Genomic DNA, 27254 nt, shown 5'->3' on the forward strand with positions numbered 1-27254 from the left:
GACACTTTTTATAAGATAAACCAATTACACAGCTTAACACTGCAGTAGTGGGGAAATTCCCAATGCATCCTAGCATTCCTTCTAGTTTTCTATTGATTCACACTCTTGTAATAAATTTCACATATGATGCTTTGTTTTTATCGAGTCCTATTTTAAAATTAATGGCAATAACTCAAATAATGCTGACCCGAGCTCTAGACCTCACAGTCTATCTCATTAAGCAGAAAAGATGACTCACTTGTATAAATTACCTTATCTGCAACTGTTAAACATAACAAAATCAGGAAAGAAAGCTGTATGTTGAACTACAAGAGCTGTACTACGGAGTGCTCCAGGCCCCCTGGTTATGATGAGCACTAACTGGCCCCAGTTGGTGGTTAGAGAGGAGGGGCCATGGATGCAAGGCCTCATCGACTCATCTGTTGCTGTTGTGACAAAGAAAGGATGATGATACGGTGGGCAGCACCATGGAGCTCTTGTCCTGCATCTCACTTGGGACACACATGGTTTTGCCTTCAGTAGGAGCTGCCTCCATGGCAGCCAGCTCCCTAAATCACTGGCAGTGTTGTAGGGATGGTTCTTGCCCCAGGAGGGATGGCCCTAACTGGTCTAATTTGTTTCTTGTTTGAGGTTTGGTTTTGGCAGGGTTTTCTGTGCGTCTTCTGAGCAGACACTACAATCTGCAATCCTACACCCCTTCAGGGTACTCTCCCTACCCAAGATCTAGTTTTGTTTCCTTGCCACAACTTGTTCTTTGCTCAGGGAAAGAAGCTAGAGAGTCAATAGAAAGTATATACAACTGCATACTATCCCATAGTCTGAGCATCACAGAATGCCTTTGAATCTTCAAAATATATTGCTTAGTCAGGACCAAAAGTGGAGGTGGTGCCTTACTCAGGGGAACTCAACAGATGGTACAAGGGCAATTCAAGTTAAGAATCTTCTCTCACAGCTGAGCTTAATGTCTACTGCTTACTATCTTACTATCTTACACTTAGTATGCTTTAAAAATGTCCTGCATTGGATGTGTAAAAACAAAGGTGGTGGGAAAAAAATGTGCATAATCAAATTATTCTTGGGCTACCCTTCACCTCAAAAAGGAGGTAAAAGTTTGGAAAAACCTGGTAGAGCTAGAGGCCTTGTCTTTGCTTACATCAATATAAGAAACATAGAAGTCAAACACTAATACTATAAATTTGGACCCTTAAAGTAAAAATAGATGGACAAATAATCACATTCCAGCATTACAGAACAAAAATGCAGTAATGAAAAGAAAGGAATGCCATGGCAATATAATACATTGAATGCCAAATCTATATGAAAAAAAAAAATCTATATGTATTTGCCAAATCTATATGAAAAACCTCCCTGAAGTCAAATTACAAAAGAAAACAGGCATAAAAGCAAATAATATAGAAGAAGAATATAAAAAAGAGACTGAAAAGCAATCACAGGTGAGTTGGTTGCCTTTACTATGCTTTTCAGAGACCTGGAAGTCTGTGACTCTGAGTGTGTGTATATGCTGTATACATAGAAATATATGCTGCATATGACAATTATGCAAGAGAAAATGCATGAAACACAAGATTGCTACATGAATTTTAATGAACAAATAGCATCCTACTACTACCCACTAATTAAGGTGATAGGCTATATCAAAACCAAACCAGAAATATGCCATGTATATATTTTGGAATGTTCTCATTGCCCAAGCAGAACACTATTAAAAAAGGTGTATAGAGGTTAATCTCTCCAAAGATAAAGAAAATTAAAGGTCTTTAATTTTATTTATGGAAGTAAAGCACTATTGAGGTAATAAAAGAAAAATCTAATCCTAATATATTAACACAAGATTTCTGAAACATAAAAATTGGAATCACAAGAATGACTATTGAAATAATTATATTAAATCAGACATATGACATAAAACTTATCATAAATCCACTAAATTCTAGATTAGGAATAGAAGAGAGAAAGCTATAGGTAAATCAAAACACTTATGTATTTCTGTCATCTTTTCTGCATCTCATGAAGCCTATACAGCAGTCCTGCTGTGCAGAAGATCTAGGAGAAGAGATGATAGGCATATATAAGTCACTGCATGAGAGATGAGACTTTAATCTGCTTGTGACGATCTTCAAAACATGCAGTCTTTTTGACTAGTGTTCTTTTTAGTTCACAAAGTAGTGTCACAACTACTCTGATACAACTTAGTTTAGGAGAATAAGACTTGCAGTAATGCTCCTCTCAAATATATTCTGACACAAAGCAGTAAAAATAACCGGTGCCATAATACAGTTAGCCCATGCTGCAGCCACACTTTTGTCTTCCTGTCTGTTTGGGGAATACACAAATACCTACAATCTGACCCTGAAGTTACAAAAGCTTCATCATTTATATGGGAAACAGATGGTCTTGGGGGCAATCCAGATCTCACAAGAGAAGACCCTTTCCTGAGCTGTCTTCCAGTGAAGACTCTTTTTTCAGTGACCATGGGAGGCATCTAAACATATGTCTAAGTGGCTTGGTTGGGTGGCACGTACCAAAGGCAGGTAACAAGGGCATGCAACTCGTATGAGGACACATTGCCAATGGAGTTTTGCAGCTTTCCTAGTTTTTGGACACTGCACATCAAATCCCACTGCCTGTCTTTGGGTATGTGTATGCATTACTTAGGAATTTAGATTTGAGTGGAGAGGTAAGAAACCTGCATTAAGGGCCTACCTCAGGATGCTAACTATATGGGACTGTACAGTCTAAGGCCCAAATGACACTTTTAAGTGAAGTGACATTAAGTCAAATGACAGCATAACCGTCTCTGCATCTAAAGGAAAATGATAGATTCAGGACCTTGCAGCTCTTATCTTTGGGAACCTGTGACAAGTCTCTGAGCATGTACACTGACTTCTTGTAATGAAAGCAAACTGCAAAGAGCTGCAATGTAGAAATGCTTGCCCCGCTACAAAAATGATTGCCTGTGCTAACATGGTATTCCCCTTCTCCCTAGTTTTAATTCACTCTAATTATCCTGAGTACAGCAATAAGGAACACAGACCTCTGCCCCAGCTTCAGTACTGCCACACAATTTTGTATCACACAGGGAAAGACCAAGAGCCAAGGTACAGAAAATGCGGTGTTCTGCTTAAATTATGCTTCCCTTTAACCACATGCTCACTTCTCATGAACAATAAAGGTGTTGTCCCAAAAGTAATACAATTTATAAGGAAAGTGCTAGTAATTTTAACAAAATTACCAACCTCTAAAAAATGATTAAAAATTGACCCTTAGGTTATTCCTTAGTCATTACTCTTCACTGAGCATCCCCAGTTGGTTGGGATCCTGTCTGTGAGTTTTGTCTGGGGTGAAGTTAATTTTCTTCACACTAGATAGCGTGGGACTGTGTTTCGGATTTGTGCTGAAAACAGTGTTGATAACACAGGGATGTTTTAGTTTTTGCTGAGCAGTGCTTTCACATAGCAAAGGCGTTTTGTATGTCTCACACTGTCTCACCAGGGAGGAGACTGGGGGTGCATAAGAAGTTGGGGGCGCACGCAGCTGGGACTGCAGCTGACCAAAGGGATATCCCAGTGCCCTATGGCATCATGCTCAGCAATAAAAGTTGTAGGAAGAAGAAGGAAGAGGGGACATTCAGAGTGATGACATTTGTCTTCCCAAGTCACTGTTACATGTGATGGACTCCTGCTTTCCAGGGGATGGCTGAGCACCTCCTTGTCCATGGGAAGCTGGAGAATAATTGTTTTTTCCTTTGCTTGTGCTTACAGCTTTTGCTTTACCTATTAAAGTGTCTTTATTTCAACCCACAAGCTTTTTCACCTGTACTCTTCATTGATTTCCCCCATTCCACTGCTGGGTTTAAGTGAGGGGCTGTGTGGGGCTGGGGTTAAATCACAACATCCTGTTTTCTGCAACTGTTTTACTTTGCAATAATACACTGCAAGGGAAGTCACAAAAAGTCTTGATGTGCACAGCACCTAACTCACTTTGCTTTTGTGTTTAAGTTTTACGTATGAACAAAATAGTAAATATATATAATGATATATATATATATATAAACTTTTAAAGAAAGGTCAATAATCTGTGAGTTCATTAAATGCTCAAAAACAAACCAAAAATAATTCATATAAATCAGCTGATGGATATCAAATCACATTCTACTTCAGAGAGAATACAAAATAATCCTACAATCTTTTGAATGCTGCTTTAATGTAGACTCCTTTCAAGAACTTTAGAAACTACCATTTGAACCATAATAGCCTGTAGAACATTGTAAACAGCTTCTTTTAGAGAGAAATGACATCACTTCTAAAATAGGGTTCATGTACTACCCAGCAAACAAATAGGATGAACCAACTGAGTAACACAGTGGAAGTTTTTCCCTAAGGTTTCAGTTTTTCTTAGTGGATTAAGGTCAGAAACTCAATTTTTTCAACTAATATATTAGCTATAAAGGGTGGTCTCTTGCTAGTTGGCTCATCATCGTGCCAAATCCTAGCACTTTAAAGTATATCTGTTAGATAGCTAGAAATTATTGGCCAGAAAAGAAGACAAAACAACAACCACCTGCAATTAATCAAAAAGGGGATTTTTTCCCCCATCATTACTTTCTTACCAAAAAAAAAAAAAAAAGAAAAAAGATTCAAATACTCTATATTAGAAAAGGAATTTACTTTATTGTAGTGTTGTGAAAAATCCATTAATCAAACTGAAAGGTAAAGAAATTGCATTTTTACTTTTGTAATGTTTTAATAACAGATTCTTCTATTAAGAAACACAGCTTAGGACACTATTTCTGAGAGATTGATCCTTCCTTAGGAAGTCAAAAAATCTTGGCCCTAGTTCTGTGCCTGTCAGGTTCTCTAAGTGACCCTGGACAAGCTAGTTAATCTCTTACTAACTCATTTCTCTATCTGTGAAGGGGAGATAATCGTAATTCCTTTGTCTTGCTTGTCTGCTAAGACAATGTGTTTGGGAATAGGAAATGTTACAGACTGTGCTCATACTTCATGCAGCCCAGTGGCCTTAGTCTGTCCTTCTAGATCCTTTCCTAACACCCACTCCTACTCTGCATGTTTTTATCAATTTCATCTTTGTTTTGCAGGAGCAGAGGGAGCTCTGAACTGCTCTAGAATGGTAAAAGTGAACAGCCAGTCTGACTGCTGACGACTGTGATTTGATTCTGAGACTCCAGTAAGGCACTGTGTCATGGAGGGTAGGCAAAATTACTGTGCTAAAATACAGACTAAGGTGTAAGAGAAGCCTGGATAAGGAAACATCCTTCACAAAGGTAGTTTTTAAAGCTGTGCTTTACTTAGTTTTTTTTAATCAGTATTACTTGAAAGCACAGTCAGCCAAGTTGGGGCAATAAGTCATGCTTAATAGATTAATTTAGTATATTTTTATTTTCAGTGTTGTCTATTCTGGTAAAAAGGAACTATGCATATTTCAAAAATATTAAATTAACAGCAGAATGGAAAAGGCAGCAAACAATAAAGCTCCCTTGACAGCTGGAAGAGGAATAAGTTCTGCTGGTTTCATTAGAGATTCAGAAATCTCCAAATGCCGCAACAAGTAGAGTGGGGGACTGAAAGTAAGTCTGGCTGTTGATGAACAGTGGCAAGTAATACTACCCCATGCTTTATACTTTACTCCTTTTCACCAAAGCTAAGGACCCTGTAAATCCCCATTTCAGCAGACCAGTATCCTGATGTTTTCTGGAAAGACTTTCTCTCCTCTTGCTGCCCAGGCCCAGTGGCTTTATGGTCCTGGAAGGAATTAATGAAGAATTCCTGGAAGGAATTCATGAAGAGCTTCATGGCTCTCTGGAAGGAATTAATGAAGGAAAAGCAAAGAGAATTACTGGTATAGCAGCTGGGCCCAGTGTGAGAGTCCAGAGGGTGAAGGACTGGACCTCCATCCAGCTTGGGTGGATGTAAAGGAAATTGGGGTGGAGGAAATGTACTAAGAATGGGGCACTCTTAACAAATAGGGGAGGGGTCGGGTTTAGCTCTATAAGGGCATTCTGCTTGCAAAAATATGGCAAGGGGAGGTGCAAGCTGGCACTTACATCTGTGGCACACAAGCCTGGGCACTTCTCTGTGGTACTTGCTTGTTCTGCTGCTGTCATTAATTCTGGGCAGCAGTAAGAGGGAGAAAAAAATCTTAAAAATTGTTATGAACATCATTTGCACTTATAAGATCACATGATAAAGGTTATGCTGAGGTTTCCTCTAGACATCTAGAGCAAAAGGAGCAAAGTCCTGGCTCTTCACAGTTAGTGGCAGCGCTCAAGAGCTTCCTGCAGGCTAGAACCAGGAATGAGCACTGTATTCAATATTTATATAATTATTTTATTTCTCCTATATTTAGATACTGGTTTTAGTGTCACTAACTGCTCCTGCAGCCAATTTCTAGAATTTGAATTAATTCCTAACAGCCACAGGGAGTGTGTGGACTCAGTCTGTGGGGCCCAGTGGGATGCAGGATACAATACTCCTCCTCATTTTGGCACCTGGTGAAATTCAGCTTCCACCACTTGCCAGTGGCAGACAGGACAACCACTGCCCCTTTGTGCCATTTATGCATTTGGGACCCCACATACACACTTCTCATTACAGCATCCCATCCATAAGTTTTTCCATTTGGAAGAAGATGGCCTCAAGTTGACTGTGACATTGATAATTAATGTACCCTAGTACTTGCAGGCAACTTCTCCACACATCTTAGATACTTTTCTCCCTTTCTTTGTAAGCCCACTGCCTTGAGACTGGCTGATCAGTTTTCAGTTTTCAGTTTTTTAGACTGTTACATACAGAAGTACCAATGTTCCTTCATAATACACGGGAGAGACATCAGGAGGTAGAAGAACTTTCATTCTTACTTGGGTGTGTTCACCCAGTGATTTGTCACTGCTACCTAGGAGAGAAAAACAAACACAAAACTGCCAAGTGTATAATCCAAGTCCCAAAGCACTTGGTATGGAGACACTAATGCTATTTTTAGAGTTGCAGTGTATCTTGTCTTGTGTGCCCAATTTAATACAAATATACACTTTCCTTCTCTGTCAAATAAGAATTGTTTGAGGGAGTGCCTCTTTAAGTGAGGCCTGTCAGTGGCAGACACCTATTTACCAGTCATGGAAGCAGCTTTTGTATATCCAGGGTCAAATCTTGCCTTAATCTTTGAAAGGCTTCTCAATGTCACCTAGCAGGGAAGGCTCTGAATATGATGCTGTGCCAAGAGCTCCACTGATGTTTCTCATGTGCAGAGTGTTTAAGGGAAACTCAAGGATGAAAACAAGTCACAGTCATAAAGTTCTAGTTGTGCTATGAAGACAAACTTCCCAAACTTCCCAGTCACTAAGATCAATCTCATTTATACCACTTCCATACTATGCATTGCACATGACATTCTACTGAGTAGGACCTGATTTACCCCAGCACAATGTATTAGACTTAGTGCTTGATTCTGGACTAGACAAAAATGTCTAATGTTACCAGTAGAAAATGTAATGTTTGCAATCACTTTGAAATAAATACTGATGAGTACTGAACATATTTAATTAAAGTGCTGTCTTTTTCTCAGGCCTTTATAAAAGTTAGGTATAAATGGAAGTATGAATCAAATATCAGGACACTGCAAATAGTGAACAAAGCAGGGCATTGCTAATTATCACAAAAGGAAAGGAGTGTTTCAGACTATCAATCTATTTCCAGCAACTAATTTAAGCAAAGACATTATCTGAGCTCTGTTTTATCAAACACTGTTTGACACCTCTGGTTTTCTCTATCATAATACTCTATCACCTCATTGTTGATCTTATAGTGTTCTTAGGATATAAACTATTTGTCCAGTCTTATATGAAGTCTGAGAAAGAGGGTTTCCTGAAAAAAACTTAAATCCAAGTGTACAGACAGTCTTGACACTTTGCTCTTTCCTCCTCTGTGTTCTCCTTTCCTAGAAAGTAAGAGACAGCAGATCTGTCTTGATCCACTCTGATTTTGCTTTAGTTTATTTCTGTTCATTTTGGGAGCCACATGAATCCAATCTTTCTTATTCATGAAAATAATGCACAGAGCCGAGGGGATACACAGAGAAAGCGCCACTGGCTAAGAAATAGTCTGTCGAGACCTTAAAGAAATATCTGCCTTAAAAGATCAGAAGAGAAAGGCAAGCATAAATACCAAATAGTTTAATATAGAATTAGGAAAAAAATCTAAATTAGGATTACTGCAATGCTCTGTATCAATACAAAGGAAATATTCTTTGCAATTTGAAGGGTTTCCCTCCCTATTGACGTCATTCATAATCAATGAGCTGCAGATATATAGGTAATTCTGAATGATGGAGCAGATCAGAAAAAAATCTCCTGTTAGCATGCCACTAATATTGATGGCTTAAAAAAATTCAACTGAAGGCTCTGCTGGCCCCAATAATTGCAGTCAATGAGATATTGCACTCATAGTGTTAGAACATGTTCATGGAATGTAATATTTCTTGACTTCGCTCCCCATATTATGGGCTGTTAACAGGGAATCAAAGCAATGTCCTAACATCATGGCCATAACACACAAATATTACCTAGGAACATGACACTCCAACCTAATGGAATATGTTCAACATTTCAGGCCTTTCAGATACAGTAAGAGTGGAAGAATACAGTCAAACTCTTGAAAGTTTACAGAGTATTATGCAATCTTATTCTTCTAGAAACACCATGTAATCATTTATTCTTCCACAGTAAAAGGGGGTGAAAACCTGCCTCCTCCATGACATTTTGACATTTCCATAGCCTGTTGTAGCTATAATAAAGCCAGAATTAAGGTAAAACACTTGAAACTTATGAATTCCCCAAAACTACCACTCAGCTTTCATATGTGAATGATTTGCAGCCAGAGATTTGATTCAATTTTTCTTCTGCTTGAAATGCTCTCACTCTGCCCATTTCCAGGAATTCTAGATATTTTACTAGCACAGATACCAGTGGTGGAGAGGTCTACACTGTAATCAGGAGCAGGTGTAGTCCTATCCAAGCCCATCTAGTTCATGCTGATGCCACCATGAGGATACAGCATTATGGACTTCAATGTAAGCTGCGCCTGGGATCCTGCATGTTTACTTGAGTTGTTCATTGCTTTAAATGCCCTGTCACAGTGCCTTCACTCTTCCTGCCTATGAATCTTGCTTCACGAATCCCTGCCTCGTTATATTGACACCTCTGCAGTTCTACTTCTGCATCTGCAGGGCAGATCTAGCTTGGACCACCATGCATTGCTAGAGGTCTCAGATTCTGCAGGGAAAAGAGGTTTATTCTGAAACACCTGGAGAGAACAAGGAAGCAACAAGCAACTCATATTTCTTGAAAATTGTGCTGCTGTTAAAAACTCTTCAGATATACTTACTTTGCACATAACTGCAGAATTTTCTTATCCCATACCCAAGAGATGATCAGCATTGTAGTGCTATAGTACCAGACTCACAATGAAAATACTCAGCAGATGTAGGTTCACTTTGAGAATTCCCTATCTACCTGGCTGGTAATGAATCTTAAATTTTCTTGAGATCATTGCTCATCACCTGAACAAGTAGTGAAGAGTAAATGAAAATAGCCATCCATTGAAAAAAGAAAATCATTTAATGTCTGAAACAAAATGCCATCACTGCTGTGATAACAGAAGGTTTAAAGTGCATTACTGTCACTTCTCTATACACTTGAGAGCTGGCTACTGGGTCAGATGGTGCAGCAGTCCATGTAATCTCCTGAATGGAAAAAAATTAGGCTCAAAGTGCCAAATAGATGCCCACAACATAATATCAGGTAAAACAAACACATACCTCCTATCCCCCCTCACCAAATGTTAGAGAAATAGAGAGAAATTCCAGTCATTTCTCATTACTGTGAAGGTCAGCCTAGCTGGGAAAATTGTTTCTGCTTTACAATTCCCCAAACTGTAGAAAGCAGTTAGAGTTCTGGACAAAAACTAATGTTGCATTCAAAGGGAAAAGAGGCTGATATGGCATTGCGGCAGTAATAAGAGAATTTTTTACTCTTTCCACTTCCCTGTGAACCTAATCAACTGTGACATGAGAAAATATACTGGGCTCACCCAGCCAGAATCTGACTGCCACCTGAAAATGTCCTCAATATTCCACTGTTTGGGAGTTTACAATGATCCTTCCGACATCAATTTTGTACATGTACATCAAAATGCCATTAGAAATGCTTACAAACACGTCCTGCTCACAGGCCTCCACTCAGACTCCAATCGAAGCCAGGCTGTAAAGACTCCCCAGTGGTTGAGTAAAGGTTTCTTTCGATTACCCATATGAAAGCATTTGGTTATGGAAAGGTATCTTTGGAGAGCCTTGGGGATCTAAAGATCTCTCCCTTGACCTCCCTTTTAAGCACACTTGAGTGTCATTAGAAGCAACATATATTAAAGGTAATTTAAAACCTGCCTTGAACATTTAATTAATATCTGTTGACTTACCATGTTTCCTCATTCTCCTTGAGGTTCAACAAGTAAGCCACACCTTCCAAAGGTTGCAAGGATGTGGCAGGGAGTAGGAAGGTGTACTGAAAGGAGAGAGTGAGAACCCATGGTCTGTTTATACAGTCACACTCAGTTACATGGATGGGTATGCTCCAGCCTTCATATACATGAAGTATTGCATGCAAACACCACATACATGATGCAGATGGAAATTAATTTAGCTTTGATTAATGCTTGGCATATTAATGCATTATTTAGTGCCACTTTTATTATTTCTTACTGATGAAAAGGTGAATAAATCTAATGTAACTGAACAAAATATTATCACGGTCTTCTTTTGTTCTAATATTTACAGGAAATTTGACAAGTATTTGACATATAAATTGAGCATCTGACTGACTTTAATAACCATGTGATCAATAAGAAGTGATATTTTTACAGCCTAAGTTCAATTTTTAAAGGGCCAGGGGTCACAGAGCTTTATCCCAACAATAAGCTAAAACTTTATTTTCAGAACCTGTAATTCCTCTTATTTTAAGGTCTGTATTGACCCAATATCATTAAAAGTCAAATTTTGCTCATAAATTTTTAATCCTACTGGAGCTAACATTTTGTTATTTAGCGATTTATTTTAGCTGTACTTTCTGGAAGAATTTCAACATTTCCTTATATATGAATTAGTGTTGAGTGATAGAAAGTCACTTATTACTTACATTGAAGATTATTTCTTTTGCTTGGGTGATACCATTTATTTTTCTAAAAATCTGATCAATCTGAATCATACATATGCTTCCTATGTACCTTATTTTTCTGAATCAATCATCTTTCCCCTTTAAAGTAGCTTAGGAAATATCTTTTCAGTTTTCATGATTATAGAATGAAAACCAGCCAGATACAGTCCAAACACCAGGCAGTCATCACAGGAAAAGTAATGCTCATCTTATACTAAAGTGGCAACTCTCCCATCCAAGGAGCTGATGAAATATCCTGTAACCTGTACAATCAGTCCCACTTCTCCCAAGAGAGAACAAAGGCAAACCAGTATTAGTTTTCATCTGGAGTATTCACACAGCTTCTAGAGCTTGCCTAGCACTTTGAGAAATTTTTCATTAAAATTTGCAGCAGACAATTCTCAAACAGAAAAGATGTGCTTATACATAGTAAGTTACAGTCTTGTAACATTTCTCTGCCATTCATTAGAATTGTTTCCTTAGTAAAAGTTACCATGTACACTGGGACAAACAGGAGGATAAGTTCTCTTTCTGGCCTGATGAACAGTGAACTATTTATATTTCAAGATGGAAAAGTAAAAGCCCTCAAGCATGTATTTTTCTGCCAAATCAGGGCATTCACAAGCATGTGGAGACCCTGGTTGAATCCTCATATCTGAATGAGGTGCGGTGAAAAGCTGGAACCTGAGGCTAAGATACTATTTTATGAGATGATTTAACTAGATGCCATGAATAGATTTGCTTTTCAGTGAATCTACAGTTCTGAACAAAAAATAATGAAAAGAGGTCTTGAGTTGTCCAGCTACTAAAAGAAGGCTAGGAATTTTGCAAAGGAACAAGTTATAGGAAAATTAGAGTGCTTATTTTCTTGATAATTATAAACCTCAGTTCTTTAGGTAAATTGCATTTCCTCAGTTCTGGGCCATTTTACTGGTATGACTGACTTTATTTCATAGTGAAAACCCTTATCTGTCAGAAGTGGGAAGTGTACTGATCTTTTCTTTCTCCTCCTCAGGACACTATGCCATTTCTTGAAGTGCTGAAGCACCCCATGGAAATTTAAAAAGAGCACCCTAATGGGAAGTTTATAATCGATACTTGCATTAATTTCCAATATTTTCTTACAACTTTTTTTTTTTTTTTTCAAACAGGCTTTAAAATATGTGGTGGAAAAATTTATTGCACTATTATTCTTTCCATTGGAACTTTTTAGGTACTTTGATTGTGTTATTAACTGAATCCTTCCATAAGTTCCCAAATAAAGTGTTTTGGTAGGACTGAAATTTCCCAGTTTTAAGAGCTTCATTTTGAATCAAATTTCTCAAATCGCATGGGATTCATGTGCATATGATAAAGTAAAATGAAAGAAATCAGATTTAACAGTTTTATTTTATCCATGCAGTTTTCTCAGTTGCCCTGTTTTTATTGTTTTCTTTTTCTGGTTTGAAGTCAAGTGTTTATAGAGATGATGGAATATCCTTGGGTCTGATTTTTTGCCTAATCTTTGTAATAAGACTTACTCCTGGGACAAAATTGCAAAATCAAATTAAGCATGTCCAGAAAAACATCCAAAAATTTCAGTATCTGTTGCTCAGATGCGGATTCTCTTTGAAAAGAAGGCAACTTTTTCGGACAGCCCTTGAAACCAGAGCAGCATCTGGTTGACCTTCAGACCTCCATGTGTGGCTGTACCCCGGACTGTGATCTTACATTTTACGTCTTGGAGTAAAAGATATTGTTAGTCTACAGAATCAGATTAAGATTTTCAAAACCACACACTGAAGATGAGGCTTGCATGTCCTTATAGTTTCATGAAGGTAAGTGGAGATGATGTACACTAGTGTTGAGCATTTTTAAGCCCTGTTTAGGTTGATGGTTGTCAAGGAATATAAAACCAGAGAGCTGGGAGACGTGCTACGTTTCCCTAGGTGGTTTGAGGTTTCTTTGTAGGTTTTCCCTATATATGAATGCTATACGAGTCGTGGTTACAATGAAATAACTACTTAGTGCAAAATGGCAGTAATAACTTTTTCATAAGTAATAGCCACACCAAAGGCATTTCAAATATATATATGCTGACATTTCTAACCATTATCCTCATTTTTATTTTGTGAATTATTGCTCTTTCTGTATGGGACTGTTTTTTTTTCCTGCTAACTGCATTCCCCTTTCAACCTGAAGAGCCCTCAGATAAATATCCCAGGAATATCCTCTCCATGTTCCAAGACACAAGGTAGTTTAATGATTTGTGAAAGTGTCTGTTTCAGCCTTTAAATAATTTACACCATTCTGTGTTTTCATCAGAAAACTGTGGTAAATGTCCCTTCTAGAAACAACAGGTAAACTGTTCTTGTAACTTACACTTTATACTATACTACATTTAAAAATAAACAAACAAAAAAGGAATTACCACCTGCTTGACAGGATCACTAATCTTTGGGAGACACAGATACCTCTGTAGAAGAAAAAAATCAGCCTCTTTTTGCTAACAGGCACGCTAAAATTTACTACTATTGTTCAGTCATCTATTTATGAAAAACAAACAAACAAACAAATACCAAAAGGCAGATTTTTCACCTGCCCAGCTCTCTCAGGTATTTGGGCTGCTCTCATGACCCACAAGCAATGATACACACCAGGGTAAAGCAAACGTGCAATTGCCTTCAAAGTATTTTAGTTTTCTTTTAGTTGCTCACCTGGTATCTTGATAGAAACTTCCTATGGGTCAGACCTGGCTTCTAGACCATCAGTTGCGTAGCTTTGATCTAAATGTGCTTTACTGTCTCTGCTACTTTCCTCTTGTTGGACCACTGTTGACTGACTGTCTACACACAAAGTTTTGTACTTTTCCTACTATTTTCCTTAGTGTGGTTTTACCAACATAATCCTTTGTATCATTAAACTAATGTAAATATGAATTGCTTAGAGGGCTTACAAAGTACTTATTATAAAGTTCCTTAATGTCAATATATTAATATGCCTATCTGTGAAGTTATATATTTAAGAGATGAGTAATTCAGATAAACACAGGATATTGTATGAGCCAGGCTGGCTTGGGCTGATCTCAGTCTGAATTTTGGCATTTGCAAACTGTCAGTTTCCTGTGATAAAACCTATAGACACAAGCAAGGCCTTTCTAAGAAATGCAGAGGTTGAAATCTGTATCTTTATTCTTTTGAAAGCTAAATAATAATTTCCACAGTTCATCTCAGTGGTAGTGACACAGCCCTTCTGAAAATTTGATCAATGCTTATTCAAGAGACTAGCATTAGACTTTTTGACAGTATTATTTAATTTTAACTTGTCTACACTCCTTTAGTCCAAAGGCAAATAGAATATAATTACACCAGGATACAAAAAATTAGATAAGGTTGTAGGCAGCCTTACATTCAAAAATCCCTTTTGTCACTTTCCCTCAATAACTCTGTCAGTGACATACTATTGTATGTCTCAGTCATAATTAAGTGAGATGAAGATAATTCCAAAAAGTAAATTCGTGAGGAAACAACAGGAGGTACACATCAGTACAAAGGACGCAATGGCCCACAACGCATGTACTAAAGCAAAGGTATTCATTGGCTCGCTATCATAACCACTGGGTTTAGCCTCTTTTCACAGATTTCAAAGGATTTTTTAAATTAGCTTAAACTGTTGTATGATCAGACTTTATTAAGAGGTGGTTTCTGCTGGAAATCAGCATGCTGAGTAGTGCCGACTTTGGGAACACTGTAATGAAAAGAAAATTAATGGGAATAGGAACACATTCGGTGTCCTAGCATTTCCTCATTCTTCTGAACCCCGTTGTATCCAAACATTTTTATATCCACTTCTAAACAAGATTAAGGCTGCAAGGACATAACACAAAGGTGTATGATGAGCATATTTAACTAGTGCAATAGTTTACCACAAACTCAAAACACTGCCTCAAGATGATACAGATCTTTAATTAAATAAGTCCTCTACAACAAAATGGTGGTTATATTGGGTTAATTTATGTACATACAAAAGCCCTCCATAAATACTTTACTAAATATTTGTTTCATGACATGGATTTAAGCTTCAGAAGCTTCCCTCTCTTTTTGAAAAATTAATGTGAACATTTTGGAAAAAAGAAAAAGCAAATAAAACACATCTAGGCTACTCAAATTCTCACTATCCAGCCCCAAGAGCTGTCCTTATACATCTGTAGTTAACTGTGTAAGAACCTCTTAGCTGTTTTCCATTGCCTACACATTAGTGATGTTGCTACAGATTAAGACTGAGTTTTAAAGCTGTTTCTATCTCTAGTGAGTGCTTGTTATCAACATTTTAAAGAGAAGATGTGAACAAACCTTTGAAAAGTGACTGAATACTTCAATGCCAATATATTTTGCATGTAAAATATAAAAATCTCTGTGTGTTTCATTTGAAATCTGATAAATATTTATTATCAATGCTGTTTGCTTTTAATCTGTTCAGGATATCATTCCTCCAGCTCCTTAGTACTTAAACAAAAATGGCATTTACATTACAATATTGCTTGCCAACAATCTCATTTTCTGGTTTAGTCAGCAGCCTTCATGCTTGATTAGTCTTTAATTATACAAATACCTACATATTAAAAAAGTTTTCTTTTTTCCATACTTTGAGCATGTAATTATTTTCTCTTGCATGCAATAACCTTTAATTTTAGGATTAAGCAACTGATTCTCTTTAGTATGGATGGATTTTTTCAAGTGTTAAAGCAAATTTGGGTATTGTATTACGAGTAGGAAAATTAACCTGAGGAAAACCTTTCATTAGTGCATTTGACAGCACACTGAGCAGATGACAGAAACTTCAAAATATTCAATATACTTGAAAACAAAATGGATACCAATTCTATGTACTTTGAAGTGAACAGCAATGTTACTCTGAATTCACCACTCAGCAAGAGAGTGATGGGGGCTGTGCTATTCTTCCCTTGAATATGCCTTGCTTTTGCGGGATCAGTGTTCCAGCAGTACTTAGAAGCCCAATGCAAGATCAAGGCCTCATTGCATTATACCAAAAATTGTAAAGGCTTCCAGTATAAAGTGGTGATCAAACAATGGTGGGAGAATCAACAAAGGAACAGAAAAGCAAAGTGACATCCCAGACAGTGGCAGACCTGGGATTGCAGTTTCATGCTCCTGACTCCAACAACTATTTACTATATCACTTTGTTTCCTGATGCAAATTATTTGTCAAAAATTAATTCAGTAAGCAAAGGCATAATTTGATAATGAGATTAGAGCTAAATATGCAGATTTAATATGGCAGTAAAAGAATTCGCTCTTCTTTTCCTGCAGTTTTCACTCATGAGAGCATGGAATGCCATGTTTGGGTCTACAGGACTGACATGTTATCTCTATACCTGCTTTTACATTTGAAGTGCCAGTGATTTCCCCCTAGACATAGTCTTTGAATGTCTATGGGGAAAACATCAAGGATTTTTAGAATGGCTTGGTTTTCTCAAGATCTGTTTATTTTTATATTTGTTTCACATGAACTGAAAATTCTGTCAAACACATTTTGATTGCATGGAGAACATGTTTCAGAGTCAGAAGACAGCTAAAAAAACCCAAACAAGGCAGCTGCATTTCTATAGAGCTGGGGAGGGAGAAGAGTAGGAGACCTCCATAACAGCATGCTGAGCTTGCTCCTGTCTCATTTGAGTGCTGTGAGAAACCTTCTGCCTACTTCCCTCATAGCGGAGTTACGTCTTGTTATAAAGTAAAAAGTTGCAGACACAGAGGTAGGATGGAAAAAATGCACACAGCATCTTATTCCAGAATGGTGATCAGTGATAAAATTTCAGTCTTTTACAATACCAATACCAATACCAATACCAATACCAATACCAATACCAATACCAATACCAATGTTTTTTTTCCTCTCTCTTTCTCACTATAATAGGCCAGTAGGAATAAAGGCACTGTGAGTAACAAAGACTTTTTTTCCCTCCCTTCTCCTCCTCCCAGCATTTTCCTTTTCTTCCCTGAGATCAGACCCAGTCCTTGAGGAATACACTGATGGAAACTGCACCTTCAGATGAATCCTGGGAATGAGACTGACTTCACCTTACTTGCCCCTTCCTAGATAATGATCCCAGTACAGCCCTAGTTCTCATCATCTGCCCCATGGCCCATGGAGCACCCTCACAGGCAGCTCTACTTGTCACTCTGTGAGGTGTCCCCAAGTTCCTGGGAAGAGACCAAGAGGAGATCATCCCTCTACCATTTTCAGTCCTGTTCCAGCTGGAGCCACCAATCCACAAGGATACCCAAAGTGGGACAAGAGCATTAAGAGAAAAAGACAGCACTCCAGCTGGATTTGGCTCTCTAGAAGGCTGAAAAGAGATTTACAGGGTTACTATGGTGAAAATCATGAGTGTATTAAAAACTAACAATTTTTATATCACTTACTATCATATTAATTCAGCTTCATCTTTTGATACCAATTTACTGGCCATCTCTAGTAAAGAGCACCCTTCTGTAATGTGACTATACCTATATTTTAGGGTTTTCTTTGTAGCATCAGTATTTTTGCTCAAAGACTAGGATCCTCCCAAATCTGAGTGCTTCCCCAATGCTTTTTACAATCAGTAAATATTTCTTAATAGTTAGACAAAGACATTGCAGGGGTGATTGCTGCTTTAAAAAAATCTCATCTCCTTTAAGACCAGAATGCACCATCATGATTCCTTTAGTAAAAGGAGAATCCTAGCAACATATGAAGTGCTGTTTCCATATGTCAGTTTTTGTCTTCTGGAGCTGAGTTCAGCTTTGTCTTCCAGTCTCTTTCACAAACAAAACCTAACTTGGTTCTCCAACTGGAATCCCCACAGGATATTAGGTCATGTCTAAGCTATCCAAAATAAGTCAAGTTCTGTCCTGTGGGAAATTATCTGAAATTATCCTAATTTATCATGCAATTTCTGATGCAAATGAAGAGGGAAAATTGAATATATGAAAAAACCCTTGCATTTGAAAATGATTAAGTATTCTAGCAGATTTCAAATCATCACTATGAATTTAAATTATTTTCAACTTATTTTCCTAAGCCAATATTTTTTAGACTCTTCAGTATAATATTTTTTTATAAATCCATTAAGCTGATTTTAAACAATAGGTATACTTAGTTATTTCAAATTTACAAGGCCTAAAATAGAAAATTAAAAGGAAATTTTGGGCAAGGGAGAAACCAACTTTATAGAATTGCATCATTGTTGGAAAGAAAAAACACTTAGAAATTTCATGAGTAGTCTAAGATATTACAGTATCATAACAAAAATGGTTTGTATTTCAGAGGTTAGACTTCTTTTTTTTCTTGAGACTCATAGTGCCCATCTATGCTTCCTTGCTCTCTTTCCTTTGCTTCATTTCCTTTCTCAGCTGGTGGCAAATTTTTTAATTCTTGGCTTTGTCCCGGATCAGCAGCAAAAAAATACGGTGGTGCTACAAGAAAAGTTGTCCTAAAAATCTTTCAAACATTGCTGGTGGAACAGCAGGAATTGTAGAAGGCATCTCTTCCATATGAAAATATTATGCTGGCCCCTTACGACCCACAGCCCATCACCTATCAACATGCATTCAATTAGTAATTTGTATACGAAAAAGAAAAAATATAATACATAGTAGAATATGATAAGTATGAAGTTTAAAAATAAATTTTAGGATCATTGTATCTACAAATTATCAAGTCTCATTATTGATTTCCTACTTGCTAAGAAGGTGTGTTGGTTTTGCATGGCCCAGCTTTTGGTAGTGAGGGGCCATGGAGGTGGCTTCTGTGAGAAGATGCTGGAAGCTTCCACCATGTCCAGCAGAGCCAATCCCTGGTGGCTCTGAGGATGGACATGCTGCTGGCCAAAGCTGGGCCAATGACAGGTGATGGTAATGCCTCTGTGATAACACATTTAAAAAGAAAACCAAAACAAAGTGGGCGCAGATTTTTTCTAGCCAGAGAAGAGGGGGAGGTGAGGACATGTGAGGGAAACAACATGGAGACACCAAGGTCAGTGGAGAAGGAGGGGCAGGAGGTGCTCCAAGCACCAGAGCTGAGATTCCTCTGCAGGCTGTGGTAAAGACCATGGTGAAGCAGCTGTGCCCCTGCAGCCCATGGGGGTCCATAGGGGGTGTAGAGATCCACCTGCACCCCATGGGGGAGGTGCTCACACTGGAGTGGGTAGATGCCCTGAAGGAGGCTGTGATCCAGTGGGAGACCCGGTGGAGAGAGTTGGCCCCTGCATCCAGGCTGGAGCAGCCTGTCCTTGGAGGACGGCAACCCGTGGAAGAGTGACCCATACTGCACCAGTTTTGGGAGGACTGTTCCCTGTGGGAGGCACTCACATTGCAGCAGTTTTGGAAGGACTGCTGCTCACGAGATTGGAACCACATTGGAGAAGAGAATGGAGAGCTGTCTCCTGTGGGAAGAGACCCCATGGCATAGCAGGGAAATTACACCTTTCCGTGAGCAGCAGAACAAAACTTCAGGTGACAAACTAACCAAAACTGTCACACCCTTGTCTCCCTGTGCTGTTGGTGGGAAGGAGGGAGAGGCTGTGGAAAAAGGTGTTTTTAAGGATTTATTTTACTTTTTATTATCCATCTCTGACTTTGTTAGTAACAAATTCACTTTGTACTTTTAAGTTGAACCTGCTTTGCCCATGCAGTGTTTCCTCCCAGTCCTTATCTCATGAACCCTTTGTTGAACTTTTTTTTCTCCTCTGTCCATCTGTGGCAGGGTAGGGTGAATGAGTGGCTTTCGTGGGTGTCTGGAGTTTGGCCAGTGTCAAACCATGACAGAAGGACATGTACGGCTAAATGCCCATTTGTTTAAATGATCCTAATTTCCTCATGTCCTAACCCACAAGGATTTCTTAGACACATTTTCTGACTGTGGCTGAGGTGGTGACCTCTGACTTATTAGTTTTCCAGTTTTCACATAATTGTTAATTACTTCAAACAAAAGTAGAAGGTTGGTGGAGAAGGGCAAAAAATGAAGGACTGGAAAGCTCATGTTTCCAGTCTAACCCCTTCGATAAAAGGCTATTTTTTCTTTTGCCTAAATTGTTTCTAGTTGCACCTCTAAGGTCAGAATAAGCCAAGAGAATGAAAGGAACAAGCATCCTGATGGGCTGCCTGAAGCTGCCTGGTGTTACGGATCAGCATAAAACCAGCTCTCTTTCCTCTGCCTGGGCCGATGTAACTCACTGGAGTGGCAAATTACATCAGACCTACAGCTGTAACCCGACATTATGATTAATTTGATCAGTAATTTCTCCTGTTTTTCATTTTAATCGGTGTGACTATTCTGCTGTGGCAGGTCTTTCAGATCTAATTAAGATAAATTTCAGAGTAAAAGACTTGGCAGAATTTTCGAGTCAAATCCGAGCGTCAAGTGTGAAGACCTGCAGCACTAGTCAATCAATTTCCAGTAAAGACGGCAGACTGTAACTCAGCAATCAACCCATTAACACTTAAGCAAATTTCATAATCTCCAGGCCTGTGCTTAGTTACTCTCTCAAAACATTCTGGCTACCAATAAAAAGGGAAAAAGTATTACTCTTCTTAAACACCTGCATCTGCTAAAACCACCAACAGTATCCAGAAGTGGACACTCGGATAGGTCTCAACAGTACTGCCAAAAAAAGGCTTAATATTAAAATTTAAAACACAGTCTAGAGTGGCTTTTTTTTTCTCCCTAGCAGTATGTAGGAGCTGAGCAACCTCTTTTAGGTGCTTTTTTGCACAATGAGCCTTAATAATATAACATCAGGGCTATACCACTTACAAAATATTACTCCTCAGATGCAATAAGACCCAAGCCCACCAGGTTCTCAGTGTTCACTCAGTCCACTTGCTTCCAAGTAGAAAAATTACTTTCCTGCAAGACTAGAAACCTGTGATGACTTGCATTTTTTTAATACAAAGATGGGGATATGAAAAATAGGGGAAAATAAAGTAATGCTTTAGAACATTCTCTACTTTCTTTAAAAATTTTTAGAAATATGACTGAAAAAATAAAGAGAAATCAATGCTAACAGTTAAACAATGCTATCAACTTGATTTATAAGAGTATCTGAGAGGCTGTGTCAACTTTTTCTGTCCTTAAGATCCCCAAGGGTCCTGCTCTCTACCTAGAAAGGCTTTGTAAATAGAAGACCTTATGGGATATGTATCCTTTCCCAAATTTGTTCTGTGAGGATGTTATTTATTTATTTTCCCATGTATTAAATACTTCAGTTGCTTTAGGGAGTTTATTAAATGCTCCCATTTCAGAAGCCAGAGCAAGTTGTTTGCTGGGCAAACAGCTCCACTCTCCTCTGCTTCAGAGAATTCTCTAGCAAATGGTTTCCATTATTAGCCTCAGCATCTGCCCCTTGGGTGCTAATAATGCCAGTTGTTTTGCTCAAAGATTAATTTCCTTGGCTTTGAATGTGAGTCAGACACCAATCCTCCTTGTGCTTTTGAAATAGCAACAGCTGCAGAATATATTTGGATGGACCAGCCAGCCAGTGCTCTATCTCAGAGAAAGTTTCCTCAGGAAATGAGAAGATGTGCTTATAAAGTCTGTTTGAGATTTTTAAACATCTCTGGTCTGTTTAAATGCAGTACTAAACAGCTTTACAGGGGGAACTCCCAATGCCTTAAAGACCCCAAAAAGCACTGAACTACTGGGAGAAGGAAGACTGTTGAGGAGAAAGAGATCTGGAATGAGTACAAGCCATCAAACAATCTAGCTATAGCAGGAAACCAGCTGGCATGTCTCTTTACTGTGCCCTAGGTCCAGGATAGAGCACAGTGCAGAGGCTCCTGAGTGTCCAGCCAGGATAAAGTGCCATGTTGTCATATCAGAGCAGCCCAGCTGGTGGAAGATGCAGAAAGGATGAGTATGGCCATGGAAGTACCAGAAGAGGTAAGAGGAAAGAAGGAAAGAGGCCCTGGTGGCACTGAAACTCAAGCCAAACAATTTCTCAAGAAAAGCTCAATTTCTTAACAGTAATGTTTGTGTGCACTGGCAAAAAGAGGAGCACCAAATCAAAAGGAGAGTGCCTGAATCACAGCAGCATTTGCAGTGGGTAATAACTATGTGTGTGTGTGGTACCTGAGTACCATGACTTCCTTGCTAGTGGAAATTTTTACACAGGTACTTGCTTGTTCTGCCCATGAAATCACATTTATCAACCCACAAAAGTCTTTACAATACTATAGGATTACACAGAAATCCAAAACTGTCAGTAGAACAAAGTGTTCAAATCTTTCAGTTTGAAATGAACAGCGGATGAAATAAGCAAAGTATTTTCGACAGATCACCAAGTTTAACTCAATTTAGCTGACTGCAGGGGACTTTCCACGCCATCAGTTTAGAGCTGAGACCTAGGTCTTGTCAGTATCTCCTGGAGATCCACCCAAGATCAGCACTTCAACTGGCCCACTCTCATCAGGTGATGGATATGAACCTTCTCAAATAAATGTCTTCTTGTCTATGTCACGTATCACCTTGTGATGTGGGTTATCTCACTCCCTATTGATACCAAAAATTAGGGGATTTTGGGTGATGGATGTGAAGCACTGAATTTACTCATTTATAAAATACTTTTTTGTCAAATTGATTACTAAGCAACTTGGGAACAGATTCAATCAGTCATACATTGCACAGTATCTTATGCAGAGGAAGTTGAACAATTTTAGCAAAACAAAGAAACCCACCAGACTCAGTGGGATTACTGGTGTCATAATCTCAATCAAATTTTCCTAATCTCAGGAGTCAAAAAATCTGAGAAAAATATAATAAGTCTTGGATGCAAACACTGTCATAAAGACAGACCATGAGCATAATCCTTGAAAAACTGGCCTTTATCAAGCTGACAGACTTGTTTGTGACTTCTGTATCTTAAAGATATGTATATATGTCAAAGTCTCAGAAAATATTGAGATTTCTTCAAAGCTGATTTTGCCTTAATGAGAAGCTAACCAGTGAATGAGGGTAGGTGGAAAGGGAAGGGGGAGTTTTTTTGTGTGACTATTGGAGCCTAAGACATCTGTGTATATATTCTCCCTCATTTGCAGCTGAGTATTTCAGCCTTTTGCTTTTCTTTGTTCCTTTGTTATAAAAGTGTTGAGTTTCCAAATACATTATTTAAGATTAGTATGAAAATTTAATCTGAAGGAGGTTCTGGTTTTGGGATCCTAAAGTTTGCTATTACTTGGAAGATTTTTGTGCTGTTGTCATCTCCTCACTTCCCTTCTTCCTTATTTTTATTGTTATTTTTTCTCACTCATCATCTTCCATCAGCTGCCGTTATTGTAGGTAGACTTCTGTGACAAAAGAGACTCTTCAGGAAAGAGTTCTGAAAATGGTCAGAATAATTTTACAGTAAGAAAATCTCTGGGGGATTTCCTGCTTGTCTGTTCCTATTCACACACAAACAGAACAGTAGAAATCATTGAGAATTCATCTATTCCTATAGTGCAGCACTCCCTTTGCAGGTCTGGCTATGTGTACATTCATCTTATCCATATCTCAAAAATATACAGTGAGAGTCAGCACCAGAAGCTAACAATTTTTTTTGGAGCCACCTAAATATATTTTGCTGGTAGAAACTGCCTTATTCTGGTAGTCAAGCAGAATAATTAGTTACTTAGTACTAAGCTCATCTGATTTTATACTGCATATAATCAAGTTCTTATGACTCCAAAATTTTAATTGCATGGAAACTCTGTAAGATGTTCTGTCTTAAAGTGATATCTATCCTTTGATGTTGCAACATGCTGACCATCCAAGAACCCATATGTTTTTCATGTAATAACACTAAACATTCACATGATAAGCATATTTGGAGAGGTATATTTTCCCAGAAGTAAAGGTTTTGAAGTCCTCAACTTACAATGTGAGATAGGTTGTCTTTTGCCTCTGGATTCCTTTGTCTCAATCAATTGACACAATGAAAATAAACATCAGACTGTAATTATCTTTATGAGGGATTTCACCATTTTTAGAAGGGAGGTATGAAAGTCTTATGTCAGCTGCCTAACCCACCACTTCCTGAAAGGGAGCTCAGCTTTTAAAAATTCTTCTCTGGTGGTTGTCTCTTGCAAATCAACAATCACCCTGGTTCTGCAGTGTTTGGCTTTTATCAGTGTAAATCTGGAGCATCTTCATAATTGTTAGCAAAAAATTAATATCCTGGAACCTAAAGGGAGATTTTACATCTTTCTACACAATCATTAAAAGACCCCATGAAAAGTAGTTTTGTAACTACAGTCCAGCCCACTGAATCCTTTAAAGAATAGTGATAAAATTATTACAGAATAATCTGACAAGAATAATTCCGAGACTTTTAGCTGGTATACACTGCGCTGGCATTAATAATTTCTGATCACCTAGCAAAGTACCTCACCCAAGTATACCTAAGCAAGTCACTTTCATTTAATTTACCTTCTGAAGGACATGACAGCATCTGTACATTTTGAGATGTAATTGCTGTTATCCTTCAGTTTTTTGAAACAAACACAATCATCCTGAATTACTGACTTTCCATGACAATTTTTTGAGGTTGCATTTTTTTAAACTAATATCTTTCAGACAGGTCCTGAATAATGTAAGAGGATAAAGCCCACATGAAAAAAGTCAAGAATTCAGAAATGAAATTTTAGCTGTCAAACTTTAACTTAGTTGTTCTTTATTCCCTTAATATTCTTCAAACAAAATCCATCTCACTCTAGTTCATAAAGAACATTACCCTAGAGGACATACTACCTCTGACTTTTGTTTCAGGTTGATTTTTACGTTGGAGCATTGAACATTAAAAAAATCCATATTCTAAGCAGTTATTATGTGGAACTGCTGCCAAATATGTGCTCCCTCCATTTGTTTGCTTTTTTTTAAACTGCCTATGTGAAGGAAAATAATTTCAGATCCAATCCTCAAGATGGATGTACAAAGGTAAGGCAGCCATTCTCTGCAGGATTTTGAATGGAAAGACAAATTTCATAGAGGAGATGTCACCACTGCTCTGATTTAGAAAAGTACCCAAACAACCATATACAAAATAAAACATCAGTTCCTCTGGAAATATTTCTCAGGGTCACTTGTTTGCATATAAAAGTGTCTCAGAATGCCTGGTAATATGACAGAGCATGCTTCAAGTTTTAATTACTTCTAGGGAAGCTTAAGCTGTATTGAACTTGCTGTAGAAATGCTGTAGAGATGGCTAGAAAACCAAAGTAATGACCCTACACACATGGCTCAAGGTGAGGGCTAAAGTAGTGTGCTCAATTCTGGCTTCTCTTGTGATTGTCAGTACACAACATATTTGTATCTGCAAACAAACTTTGGGATTTCATGGCTATTTAAATGGTGAGGATCAGAGAGGAAAGACCATTAGAACTACTTATCCAACAATTTATTAGCAAGTTTTTAATGCTGAGCCAGAACTAACACCTAATGACTTCTAATTCCTTCATTACTGTTCTGAAAGTGAACCAGACATGCAACTGGCTTGGCAGCACTGGCTGAGCTCACCCCAGGGGAAATGCCAGATCTCACACTGGTGTATTTAATTAAGTTTAATCCCAATTCCTGAAACATTCAAGGGATAGTATTTGAACTAAAAACACCTCAGAGTACTTGGTTCCCTTCTTTCACTTCTGTTGTCTGCCACTTCCAAACTGCCCTCAGATAGGTAGTTGTGAGCATGAGGATGCTAAAGAGAGAGATATGCCAAGGTATCTATGTGGAAGTATTGTCATTAGCATCTAACAGGAAAGCTTTTACTTACTTTTATTGTACTTCTGAAATTGAGAAGTGACCCAGGGAAGCTAACAGTTGAAAGCACCTGGAAGATCACAGATGGGACTGAAAATACTAACATTCATCTGAGATTTCCATTGGGATCAAAGGCTATATAAGCCTTAAGACCTCAGATTCAGTACAACCCTCTCGAGGTATGTTGTCTGAGATAATCCAACTTCTTCCCAACTCTAATTTATGTGTGCATTTGCTTTGTTTGTAGAACTTAATGACTTTTGAAACACAATATTTAGCAGGTAGTTTTAGCAAAATATCATGTGTACAGTTAGTGTGCATACATTACAGCTGTACCAAGGCAATAAAATGTAACAGAAGCTCCCCTGAAAATATATGTGTCTCTGAATGTCAATAATCTGCATACAAAAAAGCCCCAAAGCACTCACTAACATGATAGATGGGGCATTAAGTGATGCATATGTAGTCCTTACGACAATACAGAGAAGAAGCTTTAGAAGCATTATTCTCTACTCTAAGAAAAAGTTCAGCAAGCAAGGACACATCTCTTGCAGACTTTTAAGTCTATTATCTAAACAATTTTAAAAAATCAGATTTGATGCAATTTAGTTCAAGCTCAGATTAATGCAGGTTTAACTGGCCACATGCAAGAAAAGCTTCTGGTAAACCACTTCCCTTAATTGTCTAAAAAAGGATTGCTTAATTATTAAGCTAATGCAATTTTATTTCTGCAGGAAATGGATCCAAATCCATCAGTGTGGATAAAATATTTTAAGTGGTTTCTCAAAATTTAAAGACTAAAGTTGATAGAGACTTATCTGGTTTCTAAGTGCAGTTTCACTGCCTAGTGAATAAGACTTCATTCACTTCACAGACTACCCTGGTGCTCAGAATCACACTACTTATGGGTACAGTCAAAGCTGTTCTTGCACAGTGTGAATGTAGCATGACACATGTAGTGCAAGAACACCCAGCTCTAAGAAAATGGGACCACTGGACCAGAGCTCTCCTGTTTCTGCCCAGAACTTCTAAGATGGGCAGAGCTGTGCATCAGTATGGATATGGTAGCTGCTGATCTGTTAAAAAATAACCATGTCATTGGAGTGAGTATCAATGAATGGCATTAAGTGGCATTCTTAGCTTTGGAACCTATACTAAGAACCTTAACAGAAGTATTTGATTATTAGCAGGATAAAAATTAGGACTGTGATTTCAAGAGGATGCATCCACCCCTTGCACT

At 38.1% G+C, this 27254-nt stretch overlaps 1 protein-coding gene across 1 annotated transcript in view; it reads right to left on the minus strand.

Moving 5' to 3' along the window:
• Nucleotides 1-27254, minus strand: part of POU6F2 (POU class 6 homeobox 2) — a 308911-nt gene that overhangs the window by 65934 nt on the left and 215723 nt on the right. The window lies entirely within an intron of this gene.

The sequence above is a fragment of the Agelaius phoeniceus genome, chromosome 1, assembly GCF_051311805.1.
Source record: "Agelaius phoeniceus isolate bAgePho1 chromosome 1, bAgePho1.hap1, whole genome shotgun sequence".
NCBI lineage: Eukaryota > Metazoa > Chordata > Aves > Passeriformes > Icteridae > Agelaius > Agelaius phoeniceus.